At 47.3% G+C, this 24770-nt stretch overlaps 1 long non-coding RNA gene across 5 annotated transcripts in view; it reads right to left on the bottom strand.

The window, feature by feature from the left end:
- LOC130704626 (uncharacterized) overlaps positions 1–24770 on the bottom strand; it is a 298014-nt gene that overhangs the window by 97838 nt on the left and 175406 nt on the right. For 4 of the 5 annotated variants that reach the window (XR_009005074.1, XR_009005070.1, XR_009005073.1 and 1 more), the window contains exon 3: positions 6583–6669. This is a non-coding gene — a long non-coding RNA (uncharacterized LOC130704626). Of the gene's footprint in view, positions 1–6575; positions 6670–24770 lie in introns of all 5 variants that reach the window. The other variant, XR_009005072.1, reaches the window with a different exon arrangement.

Below are 24770 nucleotides of genomic sequence, written 5' to 3'. Positions count from 1 at the left end.
AACAGCCACATGAGTTAATAAATGTGAAGTGCCTAGGACAGTGCCTGCCGTAGTATACACATTAACTATTGAGATTTTTTGTCAAACAAGAGAGACAATTTGTAAATAAACAGTGATTTTCAGTGCACTTGCTGATGTCCAATACAGAGGGGGAGCCTTGACACTCACAGAGGGGAAATGATCATCCCCATTTTACAGACAAGGAAGTTGAGGCTCAGAGAAGCCAATTCACTTTCCCAAGGTCACACAGCTGGGATGTGGTACAGCCAGGGTTGCAAACCCATGGAGTCCAACCCCAGGCCTCCTGCTTCTAATCATCCTGCAAAAGACAGATTCTACGACTTAAGTATCCAAAACAAAGAGGAAAACGATGCAGCTTTACCTCCCTCCCTCTATTCTTGGGCTTTTTTGTGAATAAGTGTATTGCTTCCTTTTCTCTCTGACAAGGAGGCACCAGTGCCCACCGGAGGGCAGGGAGGTGAGGACAACAGGAAAATCTGTTTTCCTCATGAGTCTTTACCCATCCTGTCACTAAAAAAAAAAAAAAAAAAATCTCAGTTCCTACCCATCCTGTGCCCTTCCCAATAAAAGAGCCCAGGAGAGACCAGGAGTACTGGAACAGGGGTGGCTGAAGAAGCCAGCATTGCCCCAGGAGGGAGTAGGGGTCTTCCCAAGGTCAAAGGCAGACAGCATTAGAGCCAGGATATGAACACAGGACATCGACGGCCATTCCAGGGCTTTCTTGGCTGTCCGTGTCTGCTTACCTGGTCCTCTGCCTCTAACATCATGAGTGCCTGATTCCCCATTCTGCTGTCACTGTTGGTGCCTCTTCTTGTGGACTTCACTGTCAGGCTCCAATGGACAGGGAGATTCTCAAAGACAAGCCAGGCAAACGCTCCAACACCCTGTGGGTTGTCCAGCAGGCTCCAGAGATACACATGCTTCCCAGGCTTTCCCCTCTGCAGCCTCTGGGACCCACACAGCCCTGGAGATTTCCTCCTCTTTTCTTCCTGCCAGGCTCCTCGTTCTCCAGAGAACCTACCCCTTGAGTCTGATCTATTGCAGTAAGCTTTTCCACCAGAAAACTCCCCAGACACCACTAGAATCCCCCATAGGTAGAATGCGGAAGCAGCTAAATGCCCCCAGAGGCTCCCCGAGCTCCTGCGACCACCTGCGAAGTGCAGATCACAGGCGGGATCACAGATGCCCCAGAACATCAGTCCCTCGGGAGCCTCAGTGACCACCTAGCCCCCTTCCAATTGAACAGAGGAGAAACTGAGGCTTGCAGATGGGGAGTGACTTGCTGAAAGAGGCAGAACCAGCTGGTACAGAGCCGGGATTCTCTTCTCTGTGCGTGGCACCCCTCACATCCTCACCGATGCTGGCAGTAGTGGGTGGGCCAGAGCAAACCCATCCTCATGGCTGCAGACAACTCCAAGGGAAGCAGGCTTCCTTGAGAGCCTCCTAGTGTGGAGATTTCTCAGACTGTGGTGGATGGAGTAAGGAGAGTGAGTTTTGTCTATGCTTTGCTGTTAGCTTGCTGAGTAAACCCAGGGAAGTCTCCTTCCCTCTCTAAATCTTAGTTACTCCATCTGTAATGGGTCATAAGAAGTCATCAGCGTAATCAGGAGGATGAAGCACCATCATCATCATCACCACCTTTTCCTCCTCCCTTTCCTCCTCACTTCCTCTTCCTTATTCTCCTTCTTCTTTTTCTTTGCAGCTCTCATTTATTAAACACTTGCAGCATACTCAAGACATATTTCAAAAAAAGTCTGTAAGAAGCTGAGGAGGAAGTTCTTATTACCCTGCTTTCCAGGTGATGAAACTCAGGGTTGGAAAGATTTATTTGCTTGTTCTGGGTCACTATAATATCCCCAGAGAAGCAACCAGCATTTGGACCTGAGCAGTCAGAGAGTCAGCAAACTTAACCCCTGCCCAACCCTCCTCCCATGCAGAAGAACTTGGCCACTGAGGAGACCCTGCAAAGGTCGGTGATGATTCTTCCCCTGATGTTCTTATTGGTTTCACAATCCAGAGCAGTCACATTCGAGCCCAAGCATGAAGCATTTGGTCAGCATCCCAGGAGGGCCAGCTTTAATTCTTCCTGCCTGTCCCTCAGCTGGGACCGAGGACGGCAGGTGGGTTTGCTGAGGGGCAGTCAGATGTGACATGGGTCAGAGAACAAGTGAGGAAGGGGCATTTAACATGTTTGGGTTCTTCAGTGGCTGGGGGGTCATCTATGCAGGAAGTGACTTGAGTCTACAGATTTCCCATAGGGCCGGGGGTGTCAGCCAGCCTGGTGACAGGGAAGCCCTTGGGCAGAGAGGTGGAGGTGGCATTGCTAAGCCTTTGTACCAGCACAGGGTCCCTTCCAGATTTTTCTCACCATCTGATGTGCCTGCCCCACTGGCTGTATGGCTGGGGCAGACTACCTCCCTCTCTGGGCACAATTTCTCAGTCAGTGTAACATATACATTGGGGCTGAGAAATAGCAGTGCCGGCTAGGGCTACTTCTTCAGAAGTTCCTATCCCCTGGTTAGAGTTTCTAACTTCTACTATCTGCCCATTAGAATTACTTGGGCAGGGGGGAGGGCATCTTAAAAATGTCAATGCCCAGGCCCTGTCTCAAAACAATTAAAAATACTTGGGGATTGGGCTCAGGCATCAATATTCTTTAAGACTCTCCAGGTGGCTCAAACTAGTAGTTGCTCTGTACCATCCCTGGAGCAATGTCTCTGAGTGGCAGGTGTGAGTAGCGCCATATGACCAATAAGAAACGGAGGCCCAAACAGGGAAATGATCTGCCCAAGGTCACAAGTAAAGACTCGGGGGTCTCTGTCCAGAGTGCTGAAATGGGACGTCCCTGGACTCTGGCCTAAGGCTGGTGCGTGTGTTCCTGGGATCCCACTCTTACCTTCTCACAGATTGCTTGTCCCATAAAAGACATTTTCTCTTGTTTTCTTTCTTCCTTTCTCTCTACATATCATTTTCTCTCTCCCTCACTCCCCCACCTCTCTCTTTTCATAAGTGTATCTCTTCCTCCCTCCCTCTCTGTTTCTCTCTCTCTCTCTCTCTCTCTCTCTCTCCTCCCTCTCACTTTCTCCCCATCTCTTCCTTGTTTTATCTTTCTCTCCATCTCTCTCTTTCCTTCTTCTGCATTTCTCTCTACTTTCTCTTCTTTTTGCCTCTCTCTCTCCATCTCTCTCTCTCCTCCTTCTGTCTCTTTTTCTCCCTCTCTCCTGGCTCCAATCTCCACCTTCCCAGCTGCTTCCTAGGACCCTTGACTTGAATCTCTTCCTCAGCCAGTCCCTCTCCCTCTGGCTGCCTCCCCAAGAGCAAACACTGACCTCTAGACCAAATTCTCCTTCCTTATCCTTGCCCAGCCCTTTGAAGAAGTCTAGCTTCTCTCTATGACCCTAGATGGGGATTCAGAACCAGAGATGTCCTTTCCTTTTCAATCTCCCACTGTAGAGAGATCCCACCACTGGGGAAAGTGGCTTCCCATAATCCAGTGGGGGCAATGGTTTCACAGAAGCCCCTCCCAATGGGGACACATTCCTTCAATCAAAAAGCCTCATGCTGAGCATCTACTGTGTGCAAGATTCTCAGAACAGAGCAATAATGAAGGTGGCCTGACCGCTTCTCCCCTCTTTCCAGTGAGGGAGACAAAAAACAAGCAAAGAATTTAGACACTGATTTTAATTCTTTACCATTAAGATAATGGCCAAGATGTTGGGGTAAAGGATGACTCTGGGGTGGAACACGGCTGCTTTAGGTTGAAAGATCAAGGAAAAGTGTCTCCAAAGAACTGACATTTAAACTAAGACCTAAAAGATGAGAAGGAATCGGCCATGCCAAGGGCCAGGAAAAGAGGATTTCAAGCAGAGGGCACAACAAGTGCAAAGGCCCTGACCCTGGAAAGAATCTGATATGGTCAAATAACAGAAATAAGGCTCATGAAACTGGAATAACAGAAATAAGGAATAAATATCAGGAGATAAGGTTGGGGATAGCAACGGCCAGACTCTGAACGTCCTTGGAGTCTGCAAAACAGAGTTTTGATTTTATTTTTGGTGTCATGGGTTTGGGGCTGGGGCAAGCCTATCATCTCATTTGCATGGTCATTGGTCCCTGCATGCAGTAGGATGGGAAAGAGTGGACATAAGGACATAGATCATTTCATAGTTTTGGCTTAGATTTAGCGGTTCTTTAAAAAGTGGTATTTTCGCCCTTCTCTTTCCCAACTCCACCCCACCAGGGCTTCAGCAATTCTGACTCACCTAATCCCCCTCACAGCACCTAAATCTAGGGCCCTGCCTCAGGAATAGTGGCAATCATCATCATCACCATCATCACCACCACCACCACCATCATCACCATCCTCATTATTTCCAGGCGGCTCTAACTGACATAGGGGTGAAAGCAAGGAATAAATTAAATTATCCTTAATGGTCTAGTTCAAATTTGTGCCATAAAGGTAAGGACAAATGTATTAATCCCATAAGCATTTACAGAATGCCTGCTGTATGCAATACAGAGAGAAACAGACCCCTGAGTAGCTAATATGAATACTAATATCAAAAGCTGCTAACATTTATTGGACATTTGCTAAGGGCCAGTTCCCTTGCTAAGGGTTTTACATGAATAATCTCTAAATCCTTATGATAATCCTATGAGCCTTTCCACTTTTCTGATGAGAAAATTGAGACACAGGGAGCTGAAGCAATCAATTAGGCAAATTAAAATCTATCTACTCCATCCCTATCCTTGAAGCAAGTTTTGGCTGCTCCGCTTGCCCTCAACCCCCTAAAATGTTACCTTAGAGGGAACATATAGTTCAGCCTGGGAGAATCAGAGGTCAGTTTGCCCAAGTGAATTCCAATCTGAGCATTTTTAGTCTATTTTATACTTGGCTTCTCTGAAATTATTTCTTTAAGTGTAAAAAAAAAAAAAAAGGGTAATTGCTCAAGAAAGGGTGACTGGTGTACTAGCAATAGTAGTTTTAGAATTCATAACCATGTTAGCCCTTACGGGTAACTTCTTAAGCCCAAGGGACAACCTAATTAATGGTAGAGTTTCAGGCACGTTGTCAAGAAGAGGGGATAGTATGTTTTTGAGTGAAAGTCTGAGAGTGGTGGCTGATCCAGGGGCGGAAGGTTTCTATAGGGACAGCCTGTCCCTCTGGGCTGAACTAAGTGTCCATCCTCCTCCTTAGGGAGACCAAAGGGGAACCTCCTCACCGTACCCCCAGCACTGACATTCTCCCCCTAAGCCCTTCCTCAGAGCCACAAGCTATTTCACCCCTTCCGGAACGCATGACTAATAAGCGCTTCGTCGAAGGCAATATTCAATCGTGCTGTGGGATGAAGGGACTCACGCACCATATATCACCCCAGCTGCTCTTACAAGCAGGAGATCGATAATCTAGCAATAGACATTTCATAATTAAAAGCAGATGACGAAGAAGATGACGAAGAGGGAGGAGAGGGTGGGGAAGGCAAGGACCCTGGCAGATGGTCCTGCATTTTCCTTAGCTTTTCGGTTCCTAAGGCTCTGGTGGATTTGCCAGAACAATAAGTCCTGTTTGGAGCTGTCCCAAAAGGCTGGCTGGGAAGGGACTTCAGTAAATTCACGTGGTCCGTCCGCCTGCCTGGAGGCTGGCTGGGGGTAAATGCTGCCATGTTTAGACTTGCTGAAGTGTCTTTTAAGACCCCACCAACGTCTTTCTGCATTACCCAAAGCTCACTGGATTGGACGTCCGTTCCTATTCTCTACCCACCAGTTCCATCTCCATTCTTAAGTTAAGCTTACAGATCTTCCTCTAGGAAAATCTTCACCTCAGGGTCCTTTGGTCCAGAATGGGATGAACATGACCTCCACAATCTCGAGGTGGTCATGTGGACCGTTCTGGCCAATGAGAGCATCCCATTCATTCTCAAGGCTGGAACGGTTGGCTGATGGACGCACATGTGACCTAAGTCAATCAAGGTAAATTCTGGGACTTTCACTGGAGCTGTTCCTCTCTTAGCTGGGGTTGGATGACAGAAACCTGAGGCTACTGTGGACTACCTTGTCATCATGGATTTAAAAAATGACTTCCAGCTGGCACACTGGAAAACAAAGCTGAGAGATGGAAATGTGGGAAAAGAGAGAGAAGGTAACCAACCAAGTCCTGGCAAAATTGGTGGACCTCTGAATTCAGCCACACATGAATCCAGGTTAGGCTTTTAGTTATGAGACCTCATAAATTCCTCTTTTGCCTAAATTACTTTGGCAGTGGAGTTTTCCTCTCTGTATATTAAAGAGTCCTGACAAATCCATTAGTCTTTCTAGGTCCACCCATCCAATAAATGAGTTGCTTAATGTAAAGGAAAATGCACAGATGGAGTTGGATTCAAAGTCCAGCTCCTGACTGCACTATCTACTAGCTGTGTGATCTTGGGCAAATTGCCTAAGCCTTTGGAAACTCAGTTTCCTCATCTGTAAAATGGGTATGGTGCCACCACCAAAGGGTTGTTGTGAGGATTAAATAAGATAGTATCTAGTTCGAAGATGTCATTGCGAAGACCCACCACTTACGTCACCACCATTTGCAGGAGCAAACCGGATCTGCTAGCATGCTCTGGTGTGGAGAAAAGATGTGTGGCAGCATCACCCGGACCAAACCTGCAAAACGAAAATGTATAAAGCTTAACTGAGGTAACAATTAAGTACAGAATTAGCAGGAGGTAATCATGATGCTAAAATGAAGATAAAATATCATTTGTTGAACATCCAAATGGCACCATCCACTTTATTTGTATTACCTTATGTAATCTTCACAATTCTATGAGGAAACCAAGGTTCAGAGAGATGAAGCAACTGTCCTAAGGTCACACAGCTGGCAAGCCTAAGTCCAGAGCCTGGGCCCCTAAGCACTGGGCTGTGCCAGTTCCCAATAATAAAGCCCGGGTTTTGGAGGCTGACCATGTACTGAGCAAGCCTCTCTAAGTATCTCCCCATTGAATCTTCTTACCATCCTTTGGAGAAAAGCTTGGGGCCCATTTTACAGGAAAAAGCAGCAGTGCGAGGTGGCAAGTATGCTTAAAGAGGGAATCCAAGGTTTCACTGCTTGATTTGGTATAAATTGCAATTTTATGTTATACATATTTTGCCACTATTTAAAAATGTTAAAAAAAAATAACATTTTTAAGAGCACATATGCACATATCCTTTGACCCACTGCTGGGAAGTACCCTGGGAAAATCACACTGATATCCTCAAACTGGAAACGACTTAACGGGTCTATCACTGTTGTCCTGATTTTAAAATAAGGGACATACATATATAAGAAGCTATTAATTGCTCAAAAGAATGAAGTAGAACTGTTTATGTTCACTATGAAAAGATATCCGACTATATTAGTAAATGAAACAAGACGCAGAACAACAACAAAACGAAACACCCCAAAGCAAAAACCCCTCCACGGTCCATCGCGTCCTCCCCGTCAGCTTCGCCCCACACCTCTCCTCCACGCTCCTGGCCCAGGGAACCTTTGCTCACCCATCCCCTCTGCTGGGAATGCCCTTCATTTCCACATTCTTGAAAGAAATCCTCATCAGCCTCTGCGTCCCAGCACCCAGCCCCACCTGGCACAGAGGAGGGATGCAGTGGGCGTGCGTTGGATGCCCAGTGGTGTGACTGGTGAGGACCGTGACCAGTCAGTCCCTAACCTGGAGTCTTTTCCTCGGTCATCCTCCACCGACCCTTGTGAATCCATGTGGGGCGGGAGGGTGAGGGGATAGAAGTGACGTTTTCAGGCATCTGCTTGGTTCCAGGCACCATTCTGGGTTATTTCCCTTAGATGTGTTTTCTTTGAATCTTTAGTTTTGTCCTTTTATCATCCCATTTTACATGTAAGAAAACTAAGATCATGGGAGAGAGGGTTTAACTCCGACGAGGTTACCGGCGGCTTGTTGCTGGGTTTGGGGTATACACCTAGGTGGGAAGGAAAGGACAGTGGAGCGGCTGGTACTCCCAGCAGCATACCATGCCCGTAGCATTGAGACCCAGTGCTGTGGTGGAGTTCTTACATCTGATCTATAATGTGTCACTCAGGCTACGCCGATACACGGGGACTGGCCACTGGCAAATTGACCCATGGACGACTACTCATTCACCATTGAAAGGGATGTGCGTTTGTTAAGACGCCGCGGGCCTTCCTGAGAGCTGTCATCCTGTGACAATATTGACAGAGTTTGTGCCTCCACCTCGTAAAACCCCAGTGTACACACGTGGGGAAAGCAAGCCCATCCTCTCTCACTGAGAGAGTAAGTGTAAGGCATTAAGGAGACTCTGATTAAACAAACAGATGTTTTTAGTCGGCAATAGAAGTGTCAACATGATCCTAATTAATGAATGTGTTAATGGCTGTTCTCTGTTTGAAGACAATAGTCACCGCCTTCTAGACGTATCCACAATGACTCACAGGGCACACACAAAGATGTGGGCATGGAGCCTGCACGGGGTGGGGCTGCAAGCCGATATGCCCACAGGCAGCACCAAGGAGCATGCCCTGAGCTCACAAAAGGGACACACGGCGGTACAGAGTCACACACAGGGAATGTGCACCAAATCTGCAGGGATTATGCAAGACACTTGGGATGCAGGATGTCAGAGGATGTCAGAGGACACACATAAATACACATTCACAACACACACCATATACACACAATGCACACACAACACTTGGGCCATCCACACATCCCCTACAACAACACACAATGTACAGAGAGCACCCATATCACCCACACAATACACATACCGCATATACCATGCTCACAGGATCCAACACCACCATCCACATGACACACATACAATGCACACAAAACATCCGTACATGCAACACACACTCAGTACATAACACACATACTCAACATGCATACGCCACACACACAGCACGCCACACACACACACACACACACACACACACACACAATTCCAGAATAGAGCTCATAATTCACGGAGTGCTAACCTGACACACAGCACACACACTCACACACACGTTTAGTATCAATAGTAATAATACTCACTGTGTGTACCATGTTCCAGACTCTATAATAAGACATGAAAACAGAAATGAAGAGGGTAGAGTCTCTTTCCTCCAGGGTATCCCAAGCCTACAGAGAAGCCTGAGTACCTGCCTATGAGATGTATCAAGAGAACTCCTCTACATTATTTATATGTTTGTGTTTTTGTGTTTATACATATTTTCATGTGTTTCAACAAGGTAAAACATGGGAAAGGGTTGCTATGCAGAAAAAGTACTGGACAATATTGAGTTGTGCTGCAGACACTCAATGATCTTTTCAACGAAGATGTAGAGGAAAAAAAACATTCTGCAGGGGCTTCCCTGGTGGCGCAGTGGTTGAGAGTCTGCCTGCCAATGCAGGGGACACGGGTTCGAGCCCTGGTCTGGGAGGATCCCACATGCCGCGGAGCGACTGGGCCCGTGAGCCACAATTGCTGAGCCTGCGCATCTGGAGCCTGTGCTCCCCAACGGGAGAGGCCGCGGCGGTGAGAAGCCCACGCACCGCGATGAAGAGTGGTCCCCGCTTGCCGCAACTAGAGAAAGCCCTCACACAGAAACGAAGACCTAACACAGCCATAAATAAAATAAATAAATAATTTTAAAAAAAATTCTGCAACTCTTACTGTATTTATCCTCAGCGATGGTGTTTTTATTTATCTCAAAGGCTCTGATAGTGTGTAACTAAACAACTCTCTTTTTTACCCCGGCTGCTAGGAAGCTCAGAGCTATATTTTTGATCCACACATGGTAGGGGTGTTGGTTTTCATAGCACACATTTCTGAGTGTTATATCTGGCACTGTCTTATGTTCCTACATGCATTTTTCTTTCATTCTATTTTTAAAATATACTTTGAAATGAATAAGCTCTTTCTGGAACAACATGGGATCAGAAAGAAAGATAGAGTTTAGTTAGATAGATGTATTAGGACAGTTAAGCTGCTGTAACCAAGAACCTCCAATTCTCAGTGGCTCAGTATAATAAAGGTTTATTTCTTGCTCAAGGCACAGTCTAATGTGGGTTGGCATGACATGGGCCATTGTTCCATGCAATCATTCAGGAACACAGGGTTCCTTCCATTGAGTGGCCTTTAAAGTACAAGAAAAGAAAGTAGGATCATGTACTACAGGTGTAGCTGTATCTTTATCCCGATGCACAGTAGGACCTCAGGAATGACACACACTAGGACCCAAGGTCGTGTCCAGAGGAGGAAGAGGTAGCCTCCAATGGGCAAGAAAGAGAAGATGCCAGGTAGGGTCAGTCTCTGAGCTGGGCATTGAGGACAAACCAATTCTGGGTCTGCAGAGAAGGTGAAAAGCAGATGGGCAGACAGACATCTGGACAAATCAACAGAGGTAAGAAATGGTGGATAGTTTGTGGAGACCAGTGGGGACCTCCTTCTAGCCAAAGAGTGGGATGCAAGATGGTGGTGGAGGGCCGTCATGGTGGAAAGAAAGGCAGAGCCCAGCCCAAGAGAGCGTTGAATGTCAGATACCAAAACCATCTCTTTATACCACAAGCTTTTAATCTATTAAAACCCAACATCTATTGGGTGCTGAGAACTCTGTTGAGCGCTTCACTTGCAATCATGGTATCCATTTCCATAATAACACCGTATGGCTCAGTACTACCGTGATCCGAATTTTACAGGGGAGGACACTGAGGCTGAGAGAGGTGAAGTGACTCACCTGAATTTACACCGGCAGAAAAGAGCACTGTCAGAGGTTGAAACGGTACACTTTCTTAACTGCTACCCTCCAGGGCCCTCTCCTGTGTTATGGTCATCACTGTGGCAGGCTGGGCTACATGGGGAGATCAGAGGGCAGCCTGACAGGGGTGACCAGCCCAAGTCTCAGAGTCAGCCACGGTTCATAAACTCAGTCCCCAGCCCTGTGTGATGCACTTAAGCTCGGAGCCTCATTTTCCCCACCTGTAAAATGGGGCTAATAATGCTTCCATTGCAGAGCTCCTACAAGATGCAATATCATTTAGCTCAATGCCTAACACACAGTAGGGGCTACATGAATGGTGACCATTATTATTATTATTGTTGTTGTTGTTGTTGTTGTTGTTGTTAAAGGGATAGAGGAATCAGGGAACAGGCTGCTATCCCAGCCAGGAGACAAGTAATTTGGGAATGCTCTAGCAGAGGCTGTGGAAAGGGACAGCTGTGAAGGAGATTAAGGAAATTCACGCGGAATATATGTACGTCTGGTACGTATGGCACTTTGGCAAAGACAGAATCGGGATGGATGCACTCCTCCCCAGAAAGATGTGAACGGCATTTGGCATCCCTTGTTGTTCAAGCCAGGAGCAGTCCTGTGTGTGTGTGTCTGTGTGTTTCATGCAAATGTGGGCACGTGGAGATGTAAATTGCACACAGCTCGGAGACACAGGGGAGGGTGGGGAACAAAGAGAGGGGCAGGCGCTCCCCACCCCACCCCAAGAAACCGAGCCACTGGGCATCCTGAGGGGCTGGAGTGTGGATCTGAGCCCTCTCTTCTACTCTGGGCCAGAAGCGGGCACTTGGCATCAATGGACTTGTCTATAAAATGGGGCTGAGATCACTTCACCTACCTTGAATCTGGGGCTGGATTAGATCTATCTTGGAGGTCCCTTGTGGCCCAGGATCCTAGGCCACTGAGAGGGGATGATTTGTACAAATAGGAGAGGAAGAACAAGTTCTAAGAAGGGATCTCGGCTTCTTGATGTCAGTGGACTTGGGGGAGAAGGAGGGTAGATAGTGGCAAAAATATCCAATGTCTCAAGGAGACCAGGAAAGAAAAAGGAAGAACTGTAAGAAATACTGAGAAAAGAAAACTGGAGCTGGGAGCACCCCTGAGCAGGGCTTTCCTCTTAGATTATGAGCAGCGTCCCCTGTCACCATGCCCCTCCCTGAGGTCTCCTGCCCAAGGATCCTTGGTCCCCAGTGACCCATCCCCCTTGCAGTGGGGATGTGATCCTTGCCAAGAAAGTGATCGGCAGAGACAACTGGAGAGGAACCAGAGACAGCACACCCTCTCCAAGACTCTCCCCTCGAGAGAGGAACCCCTGTTTTAAGCCCCTTAATGGTCCCCAAACAAAAGACCAGCATCAAAACTCAGGGAAACTAATCTGGAAGCTGAAGGATGGACTCCAGCATCAGCCTGGCTTGGGTGGCTGGTCCTGGGTTCAGCTTATGCAGATCAAATGTTTTTGGCCCAGAACCTTAATCTCTTGGGGCCTCAATTTCCCCACCTGTGAAATGGGGCTGAAAATAGAACCTACTTCCCAGGTTGGATGAGAGGATCCACAGCCATAACTTGTCAAGTGCCTGCCTCAGTGTGTGGCAGAGAGTAAGAATCCTATAACTGTCATTCACTGCCTCTCCTTTTGTCGGAGGGACACGGCCTCATTCAACCTTCTTTGCCATATCTTTGGTTTTATAGAAAGTCCTTCCTTCCTTTAGCCAAACACACACAAACATTTTCTTTTTCCAAAACGTTTGTCTCCAGCTGCCTCTCCACTTATGTATTGATTTAGAAGATCAAAATAAAACGTGGGAAGCCGTAAGCTGTAACACTATTTTTTTTCCCCTCGGTACACTCTGATTATGTGTAAACAGCAAATTGCAAATTATTTCCTCTTTATTTGTCAACTCCTTAAGCCACCTCTGGGTCTCTCAGAATGAGTAATTGGCTCTGGGACATCGTGTGACAATTGGCTCTGTGTAGATATTTATCTCCAGGGAGGCTTCTTCCAGCTCTTGGGTATTCCAGGAGAGAAGGTACAGGGTGGGGGGAGGTCAGACCTACACGATCTGGGGGTCTTTTACTCCCTCCATGGGATCTCTTTTGGGAGAGGGGTGGCAGAGAAGACCACAGACAAGTGATCCAAAGACAGACTTGTTGAAAAAGCCCAACGGGGATGATCTTTGTGTGCCATTTGCTGCCTCAGACTCTCTCTTGATTCCTGTAACAGAGGGCAGAGAATGCCTCCTTCCAGGAGCCCCCAAACCTTGCATCCCCAGGTTCTATCCTTAGAACCTTGTGAAACTCAACAATCTTTGGGGGGACAGGGAGTACGGGTGGGTATAGCTGCAAATTCCTATCTCCTCTAGTCATGGAGTTTTACAACCTTGGATTCAAATGTTGGTTCTGCCACGGAAAGAGCTGCAGAATTCTGGGCAAGAAATCTAACTTCCCTGTGCCTCTGTTTCTTCATCTTTAAAATGGGTATAGTCAGAAAGCTACCCTGGAGGCTGTGGGAGGATGCGATAATGTGTGCAGACAGGGTAGCAGCTTGTACAGAGCGCCGTTGTGGAAATTAGGAAAAGGCAGCTCTTCCTGGCAGAGATATTAGAGATCAGCATCCCCTCCTCCAGGATGCAACTTTACACCAGCGTCTGGGGAGCAGCTTAAGGACTGAGTCAGCTGTCCCTTGTCCCTTTGGCTGGGAGCTCTTCTGCAAGACCCACCCTGCACAGCTGGACCTGGCAGTCCTGCTTGTAAAGCACCCAGGAGGAGCCAGGCTCAAGGTAATTACTCAGTATCTGGAAGCCGTTGTGGTCACTGTCATCATATCTTATCGTTTGAATGATTTTGACTCTTAAGACCTACGAAGGGCTAAGCACTCTGAAATTTTGTCACCTCTTTAACATACGGAGAACCTCTGTGTGAATCCCATTTCCACCATGTCCTGGGTGATGGGAAGTCTTTTCCCCATCCAAACCTCAGCATCCTCATCTGTGACATAGGAGACAATCGTTCCCACCTAGCGCTGGGGTTTCGATTAGACAATGCATATCTCAAGTACTTGCAGTCCAGTGCCTGGCACATGCTAGGTGCTCAGTAAATCTTAGTTCTTTTGCAGCAAGCAAAAGGAGACCTCCCCACCATGGCTTTTTCCCTTTAGCACAAGCATCCATGGTCGGTGTGTTTAGGAGATTTGGGGAAAAAAAGACATATCAAACCATTTTAGTGAAAATACTCTGCAGTGTGAGACATAACCTGTTTGCAAGCCAAAAGCATCAGGTTTGGAATCAGGACACTGAGGGTCTAGTGCCCCTGATGCCCCTGACTCATCCTGTGAGTCTGGATAAGTAACAGGCTCCCTGAGATTTGGTTTCCCTTTCTGTGAACCCAGGGGTAGAGGAAACAATGGTTATTACATATTTTGTACAGCAGTGGCTCCCTTAATTCCAAAGAAGCCTATGTATAACCACAGTATACAAATCAGGCAAAACAGAGATGCTCTGATTGAAGCAAGGTCCAGGGAAGGGCCAAACATTCCCCCGCTACCCGGCCAAACACAATTTTTCTCACCCTGAAGCACCCTCTGATGCTATTTTAAGGAAGAACAGGGTTCTGGGAATGCAATGTGGCAGCCATCAGACTCAGACCCCTTTCCTGCTGAGATATTCCAAGACTGTGTTTGTGCTTTGACATCCACTGCCTTGTCACTCAATTCATCCTGACCTGGAGTGTGAGTGTGCGTGTGTGTGTGTGTGCACGCACACACGCGCCACAAATGCTCAGAAAGAAAGCAAAAAGAAGTTCCACCAGCCATTAAGGGGAAATTACAAATGCATTTTTCTCTGCCTCCAGCACATTAATAAAAGAGCTTACAAAATTGGAAGTGAGTCGAAGAAGGGTAGCCTCACAACAACTGGAAGGTGAGGAGGCGGGCGGTGGGGAGGGCGCTGCTTCCTGTACAGTCACCTGACTTCATGGCCGTTCCCAGGCTGAGAGAGTCTGTCTGTGGCGGCTGCAGGGAGGACGAGAAGCTCATGCCTTAAACATCAGGGGGACCCTCACAATGTACACTGTGGGCTGGGAGAAGAACAGGGAGGAGGACAGGCTGGGGGGGTGGTGGTGGTGTGCTTGTGACATGCCCCAGAATGGCAGTGCCTGTGGGCAGAGACCTAGAGATTGTTTAGTGAGGGCTCCAGAAAAATCGCTGAAAACTGCAGGGCGGGAGATGAAGGAGGGTATGAAATGCAAAAAGTGAAAAAATGTTCTAGTGTCTTAAAGATGGGGGGCCACCGTGGTCACTTTGTCTCCACGATCATAGTGAGTGGTAGCTATGTGCCATGAGCTGTGGGCTAGGTGCTGAGGGTGGTCACTGAAGTAGACAGATTTATGGGTCCTGATCCTTCACCCCTAGATGTATCCATGCCTTCTGCCCTGGGACTTTGAAGCCTCTCCTCCTAGAGGGTATGTCCTTGTCCATTGACTGAGCTTGACCACGTTCCTCGCTTTGGCCAATGATATTGGAATGGAAGGGCCACAGTGCTTGTTCTGGGATGAGACCTTAAGAAACTATGTGTGTTTCCACTTTTTCTCTTGCACCTCTGCCCTCGCCATGTTCTGGTTGGATTGCTGGCCCACAGAGGATGACACACATGTGGAGCTGAGCCAGACACCACCTGCAGCTCAGAGCTGCCCCAGCTGACTCACAAGATAAAGCTAGATGAGAAATAAATGCCTATTGTTGCATGCAACTGAGATTTAGTGGCTGTTTGTTATGCAGCAACAGCTGACTGATACAGTTTTATATGAAGTCATGCATTTTATTCACCTACTCATTCACTCAGTAATTATTTACTGAGTAGGTAGGCAGCAGGGATAGAATGGTTAATAAGAAATCTGTGAAAATGGGCAGAGATTTCAGATTTATTAATTTAAGGATTAAACACCTACCATGTGCCAGGCATGAAAATAAGTGCTGCAATTACAGTGGCAAACAAAACACATCAGGCCCTGCACTCAAGATGCTTACAGACAGCAGATAAAGCAAACAACAAAACAGAAAATTTCCAAAAACCCCTGACTGAGAAGCTTGTCTCTTCCTTTTAAACTAGCCACTGTCCAGCAGAATAGGTGAGAAAGGCAGTAGACCTTTACACTAGGAAGTGTTAAGTACTAGGACGAGATACCTACAGGCAGCTCAGTGGAAGGAACTCTAGGAGCCTCGGGTTGGAGACAGGAAGAAGGTAGGTGAGAGAAGATTTCTCAGGGCACAACATATCTGAGCTGAGCACTGAAGTTCAAGAAGTTTGCAGACAAAGAGAGGAAGGGCAAGGATGGAGCGCCAGGCAGAAGGTGCAGCAAGAACAAGGTAGGGAGGCAGGAAAGAGCATGGTGCCTGAGGGCTAACACAAACGTCTGTATTTTACTGGAAAATAGAGTGTAAGAGGGAGAGGCAAGAGATTAGGGGCTGAGAGGGACCAGAGCATGAAGGAGTTTGGATGCCAAGCTGAGATGCTTGGACTTGATCCAAAGAAGGGAAATCGCCACAGAAGGGTTTGAGTACCCAGTTGCCATCTGAGACTTTTAGAAAGGTGGAGGGGCTGAGGTGAGACCAGAGGTAAGGAGGCCAGGAGGAGGCTGAGCAGCAGTCCAGGAGAGGAAGGAGGACACCCATGCTGGGGCAACATGGGGATAAGAGATGGCCCCACCCTTGAAATGATGGAATCAGAGATTGTACAGCTGGGCGTGTCCTGGGACCACCAAGTTCCATCTACTCCGTTTGCAAAAACTGGGTCTTAGAGAGGGTGGTGACCTACACAGAAGTCTCACAGCAGATGAGTTTAGGGCTTGGGACTGGACTCAAGACCCTCATATTCCTAACCCCAAGTTCACTCCACAACACCACTCTGTGTCCCAATCTCTACCATTCGATTAATAATGATAATTACAGGCTTCCCTGGTGGCGCGGTGGTTGAGAGTCTGCCTGCCAATGCGGGGAACACAGGTTCGAGCCCTGGTCTGGGAGGATCCCACATGCCGCGGAGCGACTGGGCCCGTGAGCCACAACTACTGAGCCTGCACGTCTGGAGCCTGTGCTCCGCAACAAGAGAGGCCGCGACAGTGAGAGGCCCGCGCACCGCGATGAAGAGTGGCCCCCGCTCGCCACAACTAAAGAAAGCCCTCGCACAGAAACGAAGACCCAACACAGTCAAAAATAAATAAATAAATAAATACATTTAAGAACAGTTTAAAAAAAATAATGATAATTACAAGAACAATAATAATTACTATGACCCAACTACTGAGCCCCTGCTATGTGCTAGGCTCTGTGCTCAGCACATTGTGTGTAAAATCTCACTGAATCCTCCGAACACTCTGAAGGGTCAGAACTCCCCATTTTACAGATAAGAAACCTGAGGATCAGAAGGTGAAGTCACTTGAAGTTGAGCCTCAGTGTCTGTCTTAGTCTGTTTGGGCTGTTATAATAAAATACAAAAGGCTGGGTGGCTTAAAGGATAGATTTACTTCTCACAGTTTTGGAGGCTTGGGAATTGAAGATCAAGGTGCCGGCAGATTCTGTCTCTGGTGAGGACTCTTGTCCTGGCTTGTAGATGGCTGCCTCCTCATTGTGTGTGACACAGGAGGGAGAGAGAGAGAGAGTGTGTGTGTATGTGTGTGTGTATGTGTGTGTGTGAGAGAGAGAGAGAGAGAGAGAGAGAAAGAGAGATCTGCCTTCTTATTATTAGGATGCTAATCTCATTATGGGGCACCCACCCTCATGACCTCACCTAAAACTATTTACCTCCTAGAGGCCCCACCTCCAAATACTATCACATGGGGGTTAGGGCTTCAACACTGGAATTTGAAGGGGGAACACAAACATTCCATCCATAACAGTATCCTCATTGGGGATAACTGTGCAGCTCCTGTATAGAATTATGGCCAAGGGCTAAATGAAGTGAGGAGTATAAGTGCCTGGAACCTAGAAAGCTTTCAGCAAAGGAGAGTGACAACAAAGATAATGACAGTGACGGTGATGATGGTGATGATGATGATGATGATGATGATGACGATGATGATGATGATGAGGGAAAAAGTCAGCTCTGTACCCTGGTCTTGACTCCACTGGGTGACTTTTGGCAAATCACCTAACTCTTTGGGCCTCCGTCTCCCCCATCATTCTAATGAAGACTTTAGCTTAAGGCAGTGACTCTCAGGGTGTGTCTCCTGGCTAGCAGCATCACTGTCACTTGGGAGCTTATTGGAAATGTGCATTTCTGAGCCCTCCCTGGACCAACTCTGAAACTCTGGGAGGAGCACTCAGCAATCTGTGTTTAACAAGTCCTCCTGGTAAGTCTGATGCATGTTCAAGTTTGATCTGGTCTACATGAATGATTTTTCAATTTTTTAAAAATGACATAAATGCTTTCTTGTAAACAAAATCAGGAGAAGGCAGGTACATAAAGCAGATAAAAGTGGCAGTGCTAGGTTGGAGAAGAAACCAGGGCCCACAGCTCTGTCCATTCTCCCACCCTTGCGCACGTGAAGGCCAAGGGGAGGTGGACGCTCTCTCCACCTTGTGTCAATTCCTCCTGCCAACCAGAGCCCCATGCTCCCCGCCCACTCACCTCCCACCCTCCCAGCCTCCATTCCCGTTGACATGCTCGGTAAAGTATGGATTTGTTGTGGCCTCCTGCAACCTGGTCTATTTCTTCTCTCCCTCTTTATTTTGTTTTAAAATAGGTTTGAGCCTGCGATTCAGTTAATTATTTCCCAGAGCACCGGTTTGGTGGCTATGGCACAGAGCGAGTCAGGGGAACAGGAGACAGGTCCTCAGACGCTTCTTTCCAGAAAATCTAATTTCATCATTGAGAAATCTTCTGTCTTAAGCAGGCTCCGCCACCACCATAAATTTACATATTCTATATGCCGCTGCCAGAACGCACTGGGCCCTATTTGCATAATGCTGCTGGAGGGGCTGGCACTTCTCTTGAACCCAAATGCAGGGGGAGCAAGGAAGCAATTATTAAGCTGTAGACATTGGCAGGGAGAGAGGCCTCAGATGGATTTCAACTGCAAACCTCATTCGCCGCCTGGGCTGCTCATTACCCAAGGCCTAGATCCCAGGCTGATGTTGGATCCGAGGGCCCGGAACTTTAGCGAATTGCTTTCTTCGGGTTATGTCTATAGCCAGGCTGAGGCCTGGTGTGGGTGAGCAGCTTTGGTTTTCCAGTGTTGATGGTTGGAGTAATCTTGTCCCTTTTCCCACAGGTAAATTTGTTTGTTGGAGGGTTTTGTCAGGTTGCCTTTGCCAACACATCCCTGCCCTTTTCTGTAACACACTTCCAAACACCTACAAGACAGGTCAGCAAGGGTTTGCCCACCTCCTTCTGACAACTCCCCAGAAATGCTTAGTTAAGAAAATGATCTTCAACAAAATCCCAGTTGGAAAAGGGCACGTGGAAACAGGGATTCTCTCATGCCGTGGTGGTCCTGCTTCACATTTATCCTTCTCCAAACTTAGGCTGCTGGAGAAGGTGGGGTCTTCCCTACTGCTGGCCTCTGAGAGGGTATAATCTTGTATACCTAGGCTCTGGGTCTCAGACCAGGGATCCTTTGATGTTCCAGGATCCACAGGCCACTCTCTGTAGTTTCTGGACCTTCCAGAGCTCTGAGCTTGACCTCCAAGTCACTCCATGACCCACCACTCCCAACCTCAGTAGTCCATGGATGAAAATAGCTGCTGCTGACTTGGGGCACCATCTTCATTTTACTCTAGCATTGATGTAAAAGGCTTCTTTATGTTCTCAATACTCAAAAGAACAAGTCATGAGCCCAGAGTGAACTCCTGGGCAGACTTCAAACCCAGCCCTTCCTGACAGTTTTTTCAACCAAGTTAATTCATGAAACACACAGACAGATACCCACCTGTCCACTCCTACAGGTAAATTCCATGAGCATACTTGCCAGGTGATGCCAACAAAAGCGCTAGGCACACTTGATAAGTTTACCAACAGAACAAAATATCATGGGAAAGGTAGAAAGCTGATTGAGGACAGCCAGTGCTTTACTTCTGATATTTAATAACAGGCTAGGCAACTTTAACTTTTTCCAGCAAACATCTGTTATTTCTGAGGAAGTGGAAATACATTTGCAAATACCAGTTTCACTTCTGGCAGCCTTGATGCTCAAAATTGGTGGAGTTCATCAGAAATGCCACGACATCAGAGATGACCTGTGGCATGAAAAGTTCACTCCACGCCAGTATTTGAACAGAGACCCAGTTGTAAGAAATTTGAAACAGCAGGTCTTTCCACTGAGAAAAAAAAATTAAGCATCTCCACTTACTAAGAGGTACCATCTCCTCAAAAGACCTCAACATTTTGTCCTCAGCACTGACTGTCTCATTGCAATAATTTGGAGGGAATTCACTTTTTCCATGATTGCATCCAACAGTGAATTATTTCTCCAAGAAAAGGAGATTGCTCCTGATTAGCCAAACCCAGGACTTCAAAAGCACAAATCGTGACTTTTCCAAAGGAAACCATTTTGGCACATAACTGGGGTTAGTCCTTCAGAGCAACAGATGGTTTTTAAAATTAGAATCCAGGGTGCAGATGTGGCTGTGTCCTCAAGCAAGTCCTTACTATTTCTAAGCCTCAGTTTCTGCATCAAGTGAGGATGATAGCAGTACCTCTTCCTTATTGTCATTGGGGGAATTAGATGAGCTAAGGTTAAATAACCTGCCCAAAGTCACAGAATATTGCTGGTCCAGGCGGGATTTGAACTCAGGTGTGTTTGTTTAGCCACCCCATTGCATGCTGGTACCCACCATGGCACAGGAATGCTGGACAGCTGGTGCTTATCAGTCATAGCAGCTGGCTTTCTGGGCTGAACTGCTGAGAGGGGCTGGGGTAGGAGGTCTTCAAAGGGAGACATTCAAAGGAACATGGGGTTCACTGAACAGGTCAGCCTTGACCACTAGACCACAAGGCTCTGGTGACCACGATTCATGGGTGGCAGGTAACCACACTGAGGGCAGGGAGCCCAGCAGAAAATCCAGGGGACAGCAGAGGGCATCCTTGGGTTCAAGGTCACCCACCCGCTCAGCCCTGGCTCTCCACTTGTCTGAGCCCTAGGTGTCTCAGATGCCAGGCATGACCTGGGGGGAAACCAGCTGGTCTGACCCATCCCACCTTGGGAACTAAGCTGTGGAGTCCTGGCCAGCACAGGCCCATGATCCCCGGAGGACACAGGACTCCTAAGTGATGCTGGGTAAACGGAGCTCCATCCGTCTGTATCCGAGGGAGGACGGAGGTTGAAGTTACGGTAGTGAGGGAAGGGAGAGCAAAATTCAGAAAAGTGTTCACCTGAGAATGACATGACCTGCACATGCAGCTCGGGAGTGCACACATGGACAGGTCCACGTTGAGGATGGAGCGTCTTGGTGCACATGCGTGCAAGATTCCCCGGGCACGTGTGAGTGTGAATGTAAATGCTGGGAAGGTGGGGGCTGTGTCTATCTCCCTCACTGCTGAATTCCCAGCACCTGGCGCATGGTGCGAGATCAATAAACATTTGTAGAGTGAATGCATCAATGTGTGCTTGCGTGGAAAGGTTAAAGTTATCTGTTTTCTAACTTGACAATCTGTTATTTGAGCTTTCTGCCCAGGAAATACATTGAGAAAATGCTTGGCATGGTGATCTACACCCACCGTTTCTTTTTTTATTTATTTTAAAAATTTTATCGATGAACAACATACATACACAGAAGTGTGCACATCATCTGTGTACATTTTAATGGATTGTCACGAAATGAACACCCATTGCCACCCAGATGGAGAATAAGCAGAACATTTCCAGCGCCCATAAGCTGCCACGTGCCCTGTTTAGTGACTATCCTCTACGGGTAACCTGTCTTCCAGCAATGTAGAATAGTTCTGCTTGTCTTTACACTTAATATAAATGCAATTGTGCAACTGGTACTCATTTGTGCTGGCTTCTTTCATTCAAAATTTTGTTTGTGAAAATCATCCACATTGCCCAGGGAAGTTGTAGACTGTTTACTTTCATTTTTATATAGCAAGGGTTGGCAAATTTGTTCTGGAAAGGGCCAGAGAGTAAATACTTGAGGATCTGCAGGCTATAGTATTTCTTTTGTAACTGCTCAGCTTTGCTAGTTAGTGCAAAAGCTGCCATAGACTATATGTAATGAATGGATATGGCTGTGTTCCAATAAAACTTTATTTACAAAATAGGAAATGGTCAGATATGACCATGGGCTGGATTTGCCCATCTTGTTATGTGGTATACCTTTCTGGGAGTATGGCACAATCTTTCAGTTTAAATGTTGATGGAGATTTGGGTAGTTCTCGGCTTTAGGCTGTTACAAAGAATGCTGCTGTGAACATGCTCACACACATTTTCTGGCGCACATATATTTTCATTTTTCATTTTTGTTGGGTGTATACCTAGGCATGGGATCTCTGGGTGCTAGGAGGTCCTGCCAAATGAGCAACTGTAGCACCGCTGGTTCTTAATTAGTTGAGCTCTTATATTTTCTACAGTGCAACTGTTTTCTCCTCTTCCTGCATGCTGTTGCTTTGCATAGGCACTGCTTATTTCTGCCACCAGGACCTGCCCTCAGAGGCTGCAACTTCACTGCAAGGACACAGGGAAGACAGCTACCAGCTTGCACAAAACATGGCGGATCCATGGTGCAACCTGAAATTGAGGGGTTGGTGACACAAAGACCCAGGCCCAGCTCAAAGGAGCCAACTCAGATGACAGGTTTTATAAGCTCAACTCTTCTCTTTGGTACATTTGCTTTTCCTGCCATTTCATCTCCCACTTCCTTGACCACAATAACTTGCATCTCATGGCAAGCAAAGGGGGCCTTACCTGAGTGACTGATATGTGTGGAGGTTGTATATTTGCATCCCATGTCCTTGAAAGAAGGTCAGAATGTCAGAGCTGGAAGGTCATGAGCCCATGTCCTGCATGTTGTGAATAAGGAAATAGAAGTTCCATGATGGGAGGAGCTGGCCGAGGCTTCCACACTCCGGCAGGGCTGGGTCTGCCAGACTCCAGCCAGGAGCCTGTCCCTAACTCCAGGTCAATGAATGCCTCATTGCTAAGGGGCCCACACTGAAAGGGGCTGGCCAATCATCCTCCAATGGCTTCATCACTTAGAACAAATCCAACCCCTTACTCCTTTCTGTTTCTCCAACATCCCAAGCTCTTTCCCATCCCAGGGCCTTTGCACATGCTGTTCCCTATACCTAGAGCACCCTTCCCCCTGTGTTCATGGGGCTGACTCATTCTACTCATTAGGATCTTAGCCAGAGGTCACCTTCTTGGAGAGGCGTTCCCCAATTGTCCAATATCAGTGAGACACCATCCCCCTCCACCCAGTCTCCATCCACCTCCCTTATGTGACTTTCTTCACAGCACTCAACACTGTCTGAAATTATCTTATTTATTTATTTGTCTATTCTGTAAGCCCCGTCAGGGCAAGGATTGCCTTCGTGCCCACTGCTCTAGCCCAGTGCCTCCAAGAAGCTTGACATGTAGTAAGCATTTAGAATATGTTGAATGAATGAATGAATGAACGAATGAATGAACAAATGAATGGATGGAAATGAATGGAAAGAGCAGAGTAGCTCACAATGCAGATACATCCTCAAGCAGTGCAAGCTCTCGTGGCCACCCGGATTAAGACCTCCCCAGTATCAGCAACAGCTGCTAGCTTCTTTGTATATGGAAGCATATTGACCCAGGGCTGAAGGAACACTTGCAGTGATTTGTGTTTACTTCTCTGATCAATAGGTATCTCAGTGCTCACCCCAACACTATCTATTGCTGATGGTTATTAATTACCCTGCCTGCCTTTTCTTGCATCTCTTGACCCTTCATGAAGTTTGTCCTTGTCCATCCTCTGCTTTGGGGATTTCGCAGGCCTGTGGCTGAGGTCAGGAGGGGGCCCGAGAGTGTTGTTTATTTTCTTCTCCTTCTGAACCTGATGTTTGAACCACAGGTCTAGACTCTGCCCCGTTCTCTCCTGTGCATTTTCAGAAAAGCACCTGTGGAGAGGCTGGGGTGGGAACGTTGTAGGAAAAAGGGCACCTTGGGGGCTTCCCTGGTGGCGCAGTGGTTAAGAATCCGCCTGCCAGTGCAGGGGACATGGGTTCAAGCCCTGGTCCGGGAAGATCCCACATGCCACGGAGCAACTAAGCCTGTGCGCCACAACTACTGAGCCTGCGCTCTAGAGCCCGTGAGCCACAACTACTGAGCCTGCGTGCTGCAACTACTGAAGCCCGCGTGCCTAGAGCCGGTGCTCCACAACAAGAGAAGCCACCGCAATGAGAAAGAAGCCTGCGCACCACTATGAACAGTAGCCCCCGCTCGACGCAACTAGAGAAAGCCCGTGCGCAGCAACGAAGATCCAGTGCAGCTAAAAAAAAATAAAAATAAATAAATAAATAAATTTATTTAAAAAAAAAAAAAAAAAAAAAGGGCACCTTGGTTCCAACCTCAAGCCTGCCCTTCACTTGCTGTGTGTTCTTGGCCCCACCACTTTCCCTCTCTGGGCCTTGATTCTACTCCCCTTCAAAATGAGAAGTCTCTCAGAGACTCCCTCAAGTCCTTATATGTTAGGATTCTTCAAGTTTGGGATTCTTCATGAACAGCCTCCACACGCTAAATGCCTAAAGGGTCAAGCAACCCGAGTCCTGCCATCTTTCTTGATTGGGGATATTGTCCATCCCTGTAACCTCTGAACAGCATACCTTCATTTATTCATTCAACAATCACTCATGCATCTAGATACACTTCTAACAGACACTTTTGGGGATCTGCACATATATCTGGTATGTGCTTAGTCAGTCACTGTTAAATAAAAGTCACTCCATCCCCCTTCCTCTGGTCATATAGAATGAAGCTCTATCATCCCTATTATATGGATGAGGAA

The sequence above is a fragment of the Balaenoptera acutorostrata genome, chromosome 13 (assembly GCF_949987535.1).
Source record: "Balaenoptera acutorostrata chromosome 13, mBalAcu1.1, whole genome shotgun sequence".
Taxonomy (NCBI): domain Eukaryota; kingdom Metazoa; phylum Chordata; class Mammalia; order Artiodactyla; family Balaenopteridae; genus Balaenoptera; species Balaenoptera acutorostrata.
Note: the sequence above shows the minus strand (reverse complement) of the source record. Positions and strands in the feature narration are given on the sequence as shown.